Here is an 11,210-nt window from a genome sequence, read left to right on the forward strand (position 1 = left end):
CTAAAGACTCCATCAAAATTTACTAGACTTATACATAAGTGAATTTGGCAAAGTAGCATGATACAAAATTAATGTCAAGAAATGGATGGCATTCTTGTACACCGATGATGAACTAAAAAAAAAACTTTAAAATAACAAAATCCCATTTACCATCGTGGCAAAGAAATTAAGATACCTAGGAATAAACTTAACCAAAGAAATAAAGGACCTCTTTAGAGAAAACTACAGGTCATTGAAAAAAGAAATAGAGGAAGATATGAAAATGTGGAAGCACATACCTTATTCATGGATTGGAAGAATTAACATGATTAAAATGTCCATACTACCCAAAGAAATCTGTAGATTCAATGCAATCCTCATCCAAATACTAATGACATACTTCTCAGAACTAGAACAAATACTTCAAAAGTTCATATGGAACCAAAAAAGACCTCAAATAGCCACAGCAATCTTGAAAAAGAGGAATAAAGTTGGAGGGATCACATTACTAGATTTCAGGTTATACTACAAAGCCACTGTACTCAAAACAGCCTGGTACTGGCACAACAACAGGCAGATTGAACAATGGAACAGAATAGAAAACTCAGAAATGGACCCAAGGCAACATGCTCAATTAATATTTGACAAAGGTGGCAAGAGCATACAGTGAAGTAAAGACAGCCTCTTTAATAAATGGTGTTCGGAAAATTGGATAGCTACATGCAAAAAAATGAAACGAGACCATCAACTTACACCATACACAACAATAAACTCAAAATGGATAAAAGATTTAAATGTGACTCATGAATCCATAAAAATCCTAGAAGAAAATGTAGGCAACAAAATTTCAGACATCATATGCAGCAGAATTTTCACTGATAAATCACCTAAGGCGACAGAAACAAAGGGAAAAATGAACACATGGGACTACAACAAAACTCAAAAGGTTCTGTACAATAAAAGATACAATCATCAAAATGGAAAGGCAACCCACTGTATGAGAGAGCATAATTGCCAATGATATATCAGATAAGGGTATTAATTTTCAATATATATAGAGTGCTCATACAACTCAACAAAAGGAAGACAAAGAACCCAATTAAAAATGGGCAGAGGAACTAAATAGACACCTCTCCAAACAGGACATACAAATGGCTAAGAGACATATGAAGAAATGCTCAACATCATTAATCATCAGAGAGATGCAAATTAAAACAACAATGAGGTATCACCTCACACCTGTCAGAATGGCCGCCATCAACAAATCATCAAACAACAAGTGTTGGCGAGGGTGTGGAGAAAAGGGGACTCTAGTGCACTGTTGGTGGGAATGCAGACTGGTGCAGCCACTATGGAAAACACTATGGTGTTACCTCAAAAAATTAAAAATTGAACTTCCATTTGACCCAGTGATCCCACTTCTAGGAATATACCCTAAGAAGCCTGAAACACCAATCAGAATGATTATATGTACCCCCATGTTTGTAGCAGCACTATTTACAATAGCTATGATCTGGAAACAGCTCAAATGTCCGTCCGTAGATGAATGGATAAAAAAAGTGGTGGTACATATACACCATGGAGTACTATGCAGCTGTAAGTAAGAAAGATCTCTTATCCTTTGAGATGACATGGAGGGACCTGGAAAGTATTATCCTAAGTGAAACAAGCCAAACAGAGAAAGACAAGTATCATATGATCTCACTTATTTGTGGAATATAATGAACATAACAGTCTGAGGAATGGGGTAGTCCCAGAGATGTGGAAGTGGGGTACAGACTGACAATCTCCAGAAGAGGGGGTGGTGGGGGAGAGATAAACCTCAGAACTTATATGCATGTATACATGAACAATGGACATAGACAACAAAGCTGGGGACAGGGTGGGAGGGAGGGGTAGGGGGGAATCAGTGGGGAAAAAGGAGAAACATCTGTAACCAAAAATAAATTAATTAATTTTAAAAAGAAAAAAAACAAATACATCTTAATTTAAGTCACACCTAGGATCATTGTAAAGAGCATGACTCGATATTTTTTCCTATAGAAAATCCTTCTGCATACGTGAAATTGCATGAAAGGCATTAACAACAGAAAGAATTTAAAAGTGAAAGTTGGGAATATAAGAAAATCTCTTTCAGATAAACATTTTTTTTCTTATCATTGATACAATTTTTCTTCAATTGAAGAATTGTTTTTTTACAGAATATCAAGCTGTTTACTCTGAGTCATTTCAACATCAATCTGAAGTGTGGAAGAAAATTAGCACTGCCCTCCTTCCTAATCTCAGTCACATTTCAATTTGGGGGGAAAAATTGAAGAACCAAGTTTCTTTTTTCTGGGTTTGAGAGAAGGAAAAAGGTAAGAAGGAGAGAGTACTATGAGAGTGGACAAAAATATCACAGCACCAGAACACATGGTGAGTGGGTAGAGTGGGAGAACACTACAAAAATGGATATGCATGACCTCACCATGAGCATCCCTAAAATATCCTATAAAGATGGAAGGATTAACAGCTTATTCAACACTGTCTACAGATGCACAGATCAGACCAAGAGCTCAATAATCATTCCTTGCCTGTCAGATTCTTCATTGAAAATTGGTTTTTAAAACTCAAGATAGTTTTCTCAGAGAATGAAGAATATGATTTAAAATATATTTTCCACAGCAACAATATGCCTTAAATGAGTTTCTTCTCTTGAAACCAATGTAGCCAAATCCTCCACCCAGTATATGGGTACTACTTTGCAGAAAATCACCAAAACGGGAAAGAGTCAAAGGTCTTCATTGGGCAAAATATAGACCATAAAATTTTATCGAGTTCTTGTTCTTTACTGATCACTGATAGATATCAGAGATTTACAAAGATGAAATAATGCATATCTCACCTACAATAAGCTTATATTCAATTTGGGGAGAAGACAAAATCATACAAAGTTGAACATTTTTTTAAGAACTTTAATGATTTGAAAACTGACATCTTCATAAACATTTGCTTTACATGTTCAAGTTTACAGAGCACTTCCATATATTTTACCATTTGACCTATGCAGTAGCCCTATGAGGTAAGGGATTTTGTTATGCCCCTGAAACCTATAGGAATTCAGCTTTGGAGAAGAAATAAAAATATTCCTAAGCAATTCTTCAAATAATATTAATTGATTTGATCTGCTGACTTGTGGGGACATGGAAAGTAATTGACCTCCTTGGGGGCATATTCATATCCCCAACAGTACATTGCCCAATCTTTGGTACATAGTAGATGCTCAATAAATGCCATTGAAGATAAGTTGCATTAATGTATTAATTAATGCTACAGCATATCCCTTAGTGTGATATCCACTGCACTAGCCCAGTGTTTGACATAATTAGGATTTCAGTGTATAGAATTAAACTAAACTGGTAGGCGACTGACCCTAATAATAGAGTGCTTACTACATGCTACATACTGTTCTAAGCCCTTTGCATTTATCACCTCATTTCAGCCTCATGACTGTATAATGCCTATTTTTTCAGAAAAGGAAAAGTGACCTCAGGCAGGTTAAGTAACTTATCCAAAGTAACACAAGTATTAAGAGCTTGTGATCTTTTCATTATTTAAATCTAATAGTCACATTAGAAATTTGGAGGGAGACCTCTCAGGTCAGGTGCAGGAGCTTCAGATGAATGTGGACAGTGGACAGCTGAAACGGAGCAAAAACAAGCTAAAGAGACACCTGAAAGCTGAGAAAAAAGGAGAAGGAGGCCAAGCAAGAGGAGCTCAGTGAGAATCAACTAAGCCAGGCCAATGCTGCTTCCACCAGCCACACCACTAACAATGATGTGGGTGCCAGAGAGGAGAGCCTGGACCCAAACCAGTACTACAAGATCTGCAGTAAAGCAGTCTACCAACTAAAAGTCATTGGGAAAGACCCATACCTATACATGTTCCATGTATATGTCTTGCTCACTTACTTAATACAGTCACCTGAAGCCTGGGAACCATCTGAATAAAATCACCTTAAAGGTGGCAGGTAGGGTCCATGCCAAAAGAGCTTTGGGGGGAAAGTTCATCTTTGTGAACCTCAAGGAGAGAGGTCAAGTTGCAAGTCATAGCCAATTCTAGGAATTCTAAATCACAAAGAAAAATTTATTCATATTAATAACAAACTGCATCAGGGAGACATAATTGGAGTTCAAGGGAATCCTGGGAAAACCAAGAAGAGTACACTGAGCATCATTCCCTAAGAGATCACACTGCTGTCTTCTTACTTGCATATGTTACCTCATCTTCACTTTGGCCTCACAGACAAGGAAACACAATATGGTCAGAGATACTTGAACTTGATTCTGAATGCCTTTGTGAGGCAAAATTTTATCATCTGCTGTAAAATCATCACATAAATAAGAAATTTCTTGAATGAGTTGGGATTCCTAGAGATTGAAACTCCCATAGTGAACATCTTCTCAGGGGGAGTTGTGGCCACACCTTTTATCACCGACCACAATGAGCTGGACATGAATTTATATATGAGAATTGCTCTAGAACTCTACCATAAGATGCTGGTGGTTGGTGGCATTGACTTGGTTTATGAAATTGGATGCTAGTTCTGGAATGAAGGAATTGATTTGACTCACAATCCTGAGTTCACCACCTGTGAGTTCTGCATGGCCTACTCAGACTATCACGATCTCATGGAAATCATGCAGAAAATTATTTCAGGGATAATGAAGCACATTACTAGCAGTTACAAGGCTACCTAACATCCGGATGGCCTGGAGGGTCAAGTCTACAAGATTGACTTTACCCCACCATCCCAAAGAATCAGCATAGTAGAAAAGCTTGAGAACGCCCTGGGGGTGAAGCTGCTAGAAACTAACCTCTTTAAAACTCAAGAAACTTGTAAAATTCTTGATGCTATCTTTGTGGAAACATATGTTGAATGCCCTCCTCGGACCATCGCCAGGCTCCTTGATAAGCTTATTGGGGAATTCCTGGAAGTGACGTGCATCAATCCTACATTCATCTGTGATCACCTGCAGAAAATGAGCCCGTTGGCAAAATAGCGCCACTCTAAAGAGGGTCTGACTGAGTGCTTTGAGTTTTTGTCATGAAGGAAATATGCAATCTACACCAAGCTGAATGGCATCATGAGGCAGCGGCAGCTTTTCAAAGAACAGGCCAAGGCCAAGGCCACTGGTGATGATGAGAACTTCTGCACTGCACTGAAATACATGTACATAGGTGAAAACATACGCACTGCCTTGAAATATGAGCAGCTCCCCACAGTTGGCTGAGGCACAGGTATTGACCAAGTCACCACGTTTCTCACAGACTCCATCAACATCAAGGGAATACTTCTGTTTCCTGTCACAAAACCTGAAGATAATAAGGAAAATGCTGATATATTGGAAAGCACAACAGCTGGCACTTCTATCTAGAAAATAATGATTGCAAGTGGTATAACTCAGGCATCTTTGCCTTTTTGCAAAAGATCAAGGACTGCAAGGGAATTCTTGTATGTTGCTATCTATTTGACTACTACAGTTCAGTCTCCAGAAAAGAGAAAATAAATTTAAAATTCCTTTTTATTCCTTGTTACTAAACAAAACATTTTTCTCTACTCTTGCCCATCAAAAAAAAAAAAAAATATTTTGAAGGGAGAAATTACCTCAGGCTGAAATGGTCAGAAAATATTTTATGCTAGAAAAAAATAGAAAACAGGTCATCAAAGTAGCTGTCAAATTTGATAAAGTGAGAAGAGGGGACTCCAGGAGAATGAGGAGGAATGAGCCAATTTATAGAGAGAGAAATCACACCAGGAATGTATATTAGAGTCAGTTATAACAGCACCTGTAATAATCAGACCCCAAATCTCAATGGCTTAGTAAGTTGATTTTTTGTTCACATGAAGTCCAAAGAGTATGTTCCTAGGTATAATATTGCCTTCCACATGGTCTTCAGATACTTAAACTCCTTCCATCTCGTGGCTTTACCAACCCCAAAACATTGGTTTATACTGCAGGATAGTTACTCTCTCTGTACCTTGGGAAGCAAGGGAGGAGATAGCATGGAGAATCAATCTAGAAGTTTTTATAGGTCAAGCCTGAAAGATGATCACTTCACTTGTACCCTTATTCCACTGGCCTAAACTCAATGCCATGGCCACATAATCCCCCCATGGCAAGGGAAGCTCAGAAATGTAATCTGGGAATGTGCCAGGGATGACAAGGCACGGCAATCTCAAGTACAGTATGCAATCTAGACCTTCATGTCCCATAGAAAGCTCTTATTCTCCTCTCACCATTCTAGTATGGTCTAAAGTGTCATTTATTACTGACCATGATAGTAAGAGTTTACTGATCCCTGGCTGGTTTGACTCAGCAGTTGGAGTGTCGGCCTGCAAACTAAGGAGTTGCAGGTTCAATTCCAGTCAAAGGCAAGAACCTCCGTTGCGGTTTGGTCCCAAGCCGTGGTCGGGCCGTGCGGGAGACAACCAGTTGATGTGTCACTCTCACATCAATGTTTTTCTTTCTCTCTCTCTCTGTCTCTCCCTCCCTCCCTGCCTCCAACTCAGTCTGAAGATAAATGGAAAAATACCCTCAGGTGAGGATTAAAAAAAAAAAAAAAAAAGGAGTTGACTGAAAGGGTAGTAATCAAAAATAATCCTCACCCTAGAGTCAGCAACCACCTACAATCCCTACAATCTGTTCCATGAATATCTACCTTACTCCAGCATTGTGTTCTCATTTTGGAAAATGTGACAGCAACATAATGGACATACAAAAATAACCCAGCCAAAGGAACTCCGCACAAAGCCCAGGAGGAAAAAGGTACAAAAAGGAAAGGAAATAGGCACATACATGGAAACTAACCACAAGAAAGATCATTCATTTAAGTTCATGAAAGGAAAGGAAAATAGAAAAACTAAGACAATCAAGAGTGTTTATAATACATATAGAGCACATACAAAGTGAACATGCCAAAAATATTTCATTCAAGGGATAAGTGGGAAAAAATAGGAAAAAGAGAGGACAGGCCCTGGCCGGTTTGGCTCAGCAGTTAGAGCATCGACCTGCAGTCCTGAGAGACCCGGGTTCGGTTCCCGCTAGGGGCACGTACCTCGGTTGCAGTTTGTCCCCGGCCCTGGTCGGTCGTGTGGGTGGCAGCCACTCGATGTGTTCCTTTCACATCGATGTTTCTCTCTCTCTCTCTGTTCCTCTCTCTCCCTCCCACTCTACCTGAACAAAAAAAATGGGAAAATGTCCTCGGGTGAGGATTAAAAAAAAAGAGAGAGAGAGAGAGAGAGAGAGAGAGAGGACAGAAGGTTTGATTCAAGATTCACCTGTCACCTTAAAAGTAAGGTATTAAGAACTTCTAATACAAATATAATTGACAAATATACTTGAATTAGTGTTTTATAACAAATATTGCTCAAATAAGGGAATAGACATTCTTGCTTTCCTCCATACCTTTACTCATCCCCCAGGATTGCTCCAAGGCATCCCAACAAGTTTAAAAAAGATAACACTAAGGCTGTGAAAGCCAAAACTGGTGTCTATATTTGTTTACCTCATTTTCCCCTCCCTTTCACTCTTCCACCACATCACTGAAACTACTCCAATCAAGTTAACCAGCAAGCTCCATCTTGCCAGATCCAGGGGTCACCTCTCTGTCCTCAAACTCAATGTGCTCTCAGCTACAGTCAACACAGTTGATCACTACCTCCTTGAAATCATTTCCTTTTGTGGTTTCAGTGACACCACACTTTTCCCTACCTGGTTCTTCCTTCACCAACTGACCTCTAAATGTTTATAAGCCCCAGAGTCCTCTTCCCTGTCTTACCTTGATATTTTCATGCAGCCCTATAGCTTTAAATACTATTGATATTCTAATACTCCCAAACTGTATCTTCTGCTGACATGACATCTCCTTTTGGAAGCCAGTTAGGCTGCTCTAAAAGATTCTTTAAATTACTGACAGACCAAAAACTCATAATTCGCTTCCTCCACAAAATCAATTTCTCCACCTGTCTTTCTCACTTTGGTAGATGGCACCATCAGTCAGTCACCCAGTTGGTCAAATCTTGGATCACCCAAGTTTCCTTTCTCTCCTTCAACCCCCCACTACCAATTTGACAGCTACTCCTTCCAATTCCACCTCAAAAATATTGCAAATCTATCCATTGGCATTTTCTCCCCTGGTCCATTCCACCAGCACCTCTGACCAGCAACATCCCCTAGCAGATCGTCTTACTTCCACTCTTGCCCCTTTCTCAACTGTTTTCTATTTAGAAGTCAGAGTGGTTTTTAAACCATAAATCAGATAATGTTATTACGTCCATTTAAAACCCTCTTATAACATCCCATTGTTTTAAAAATAAAATCCAAGCTTCTAAGCATCACTGAAAAGTGTGTCTACCTTCCTAAACTCATCTTATAAAACCCTGCCCCACCTTATCATGTTCCAGCCATACTAACCTTTTTTCTATTCTTCAGACCAAGTCCCCACCTCTTCTAAACTACATCCTATTGCATTTTATCTTGTTACCCTGCTAATTTCATTCTTAGTACTTGTAGCAACCTTAATGATCTAATTTACATATTAGTCTCATTTATTATTTATCTCTTTCACTAGCCTATAAGGTTCATAAGGGCAGAAGCCATATCTAGGTTGTTTACTGCTATATATCGAGTATGTAGCACCAAAAGCTTATTGAAATAGTCCTCAATAAAAATTTGTCAAGTGATTTGAAGTGAAAGCAATTTGAACACAATAAAAATGGAGGAAATGTGTTTCCTTTGCCATCCAAATCTTCCACCAGTACTGTCTTCTGACCAAGCTTTGAAATCTATTGACATCTCATGAAAAAGAACAGCACAATAGAACTCTGAATTACTGTCAGGCAGTGGTGGTCCAAATAAAAGATTAAATGGAGGTATTTTGGTGTGGGGGAGGAACATCAGGGGAAGTAGAAAAAGGCAGAAAAATATTGATATGTGCTACTGGGGCTCAAAGAAGCCAGAGGGGGTGAGGCATAGAAATCACAAAGTAAAAGTTTTAGAACCACCACCACTCTTGGCTTTCACTTCCCAACCCACAATAACCACCAACGTGCAGTCATTTTATTTCCAGGGTTCTATTTCTAGGCTCTAAGAATGGAGCAAATTTTAGAGTATTGCAGACTTTCACAGGAAAAGAAAAGATAACCTAAAAATATTCTCACCTTTGCCAAGAACTGCTTCCAAACACAAACTTTAGCTTGTCACACCTGCCCGATTTATCCCTTTTCCCTTCTTTGCTACTACCTATTCCCTCATTGCACCAGCTACATCTGCTACCATAAGAATTAGCTAATGTGTCCCAAGTAATCTGAGCTCTTCAAACAGAAAGTGTTCCAGAAATAAAAATAAGGTGCTAAATAGTTGCAAGTCGTTTCTACCAGAATTATTGTTGAGATTTTCTATTTTTCTATTTTTACATTTCACCCTTATGTTTTATGGAATATAATGCCAAAGCATTTGATATTTCACCATATGATTAGTTTTCAAATAAGGGACACAAAGCTAGTATTATCTGGAGCCACATTTTCTATTCTCTTAAAAATATGCAGCAACCTAAAAGAAGAATAAAATTTTTCTCTCTGTCCAAAGAGTCTGACAAGTTGGATTTAAACTCTCTGCAGTATACAAGTTTTAGGTGTTAGATATAAATTTTAATTCAGGTAACATTTACAAAGTACCTACTGTGTGCCAGGTATAGTGGTAAATGTTTCACATCCACTTTATTTAATCTCCATAACCATTCTCTGAATGGTATATATATATATATATATATATATATATATATATATATATATATATATTTTTTTTTATCCTCACCCGAGGACATTTTTCCTTTTTTTTTTTTTTTTTTTTGTTCAGGTAGAGTGGGAGGGAGAGAGAGGAACAGAGAGAGAGAGAGAGAGAAACATCGATGTGAAAGGGACACATCGAGTGGCTGCCACCCACACAACCAACCAGGGCCGGGGACAAACTGCAACCGAGGTACATGCCCTTAGCGGAACCGAACCCGGGTCTCTCAGGACCGCAGGCCAACGCTCTAACTGCTGAGCCAAACCGGCCAGGGCTCTGAATGGGATATTATTGCCACATTTTAAAGATAGAAAATTTGAAAACTAGACTTTAAGTAACTTGACTATGTTTATAAAGGCCATATCCAGTAGATAGATACATAAAAATATAAACAGACAGATAGACAGATAGATAGAGATAGAGATAAATTAATATAAAGACCATGGCAATTGTGTGCTTGCACTCTGTGGTAGGCAGAATGATGCCCCCAAAAAACATGTCCATATCTTAATCCCTGGAACCTGTGAATGTTTTGCCTGAATGGTAAAAGGGACTTTGCATGTGACTAATTAAAGAATATCTGAGCCCTGGCCGGTTTGGCTCAGCGGTTAGAGCGTCGGCCTGCAGTCCGGAGAGACCCGGGTTCGGTTCCCGCTAAGGGCACGTACTTCGGTTGCAGTTTGTCCCTGACCCTGGTTGGTCGTGCGGTGGCAGCCACTCGATGTGTCCCTTTCACATCGATGTTTCTCTCTCTCTCCCTCTTCCTCTCTCTCCCTCCCACTCTATCTGTACAAAAAATGGAAAAATGTCCTTGGGTGAGGATAAAAAAAAAAAAAAAAGAATATCTGAATGCAATCATAAGGAACATTATATAATAGGGAGGCAGGTGGATCTGTCAGAGAAGGACATATGATGATGGAAGCAGAGATCTCAGTGGTACAATTACTGGAAGGAGGCCACAGCTTCTAGAAGCTGGAAAGGGCAAGGAAACAGATTCTCCCCTAGGGCCTCCAGAAGGAAGCAGCCCTGCCAACACCTTGATTTTACCCCCTGCGACTCATTCTAGACTTCTGACATCCATAACTGTACTAAATATGTATTTAAAGCCACCAAGTTTGTGGTGATTTGTTACAGAACCAATAAGAAACTGATACACTGTACATCCTTTTAACATCTATATATGTTCTTATGTTTAACTATGAGACTAGTAGGTTCCATGTATCCCGTCCTGTTCGCTTCCACATTTTCAATATCTGTCACAGTGTCATCTACCCATTGTTCATACTGGCAGTGGTTATTAATTATAATCGAAATCCTATAGAAAACACAACAGTAATCCAAACCATATCTGACATCATTCATTTTCATGGTAAGAGAAGGAAATTAATTATTATGATTTAA

At 38.9% G+C, this 11,210-nt stretch overlaps 1 pseudogene; it reads left to right on the plus strand.

Annotated features, from left to right (window-relative positions):
* Nucleotides 1-5,396, plus strand: part of LOC118635546 — a 71,857-nt pseudogene extending 66,461 nt beyond the window's left edge.
* The last annotated feature ends 5,814 nt before the right edge of the window (nt 5,397-11,210 follow it).

The sequence above is a fragment of the Molossus molossus genome, unplaced genomic scaffold (genome assembly GCF_014108415.1).
Source record: "Molossus molossus isolate mMolMol1 unplaced genomic scaffold, mMolMol1.p scaffold_m16_p_2, whole genome shotgun sequence".
Taxonomy (NCBI): Eukaryota; Metazoa; Chordata; class Mammalia; order Chiroptera; family Molossidae; genus Molossus; species Molossus molossus.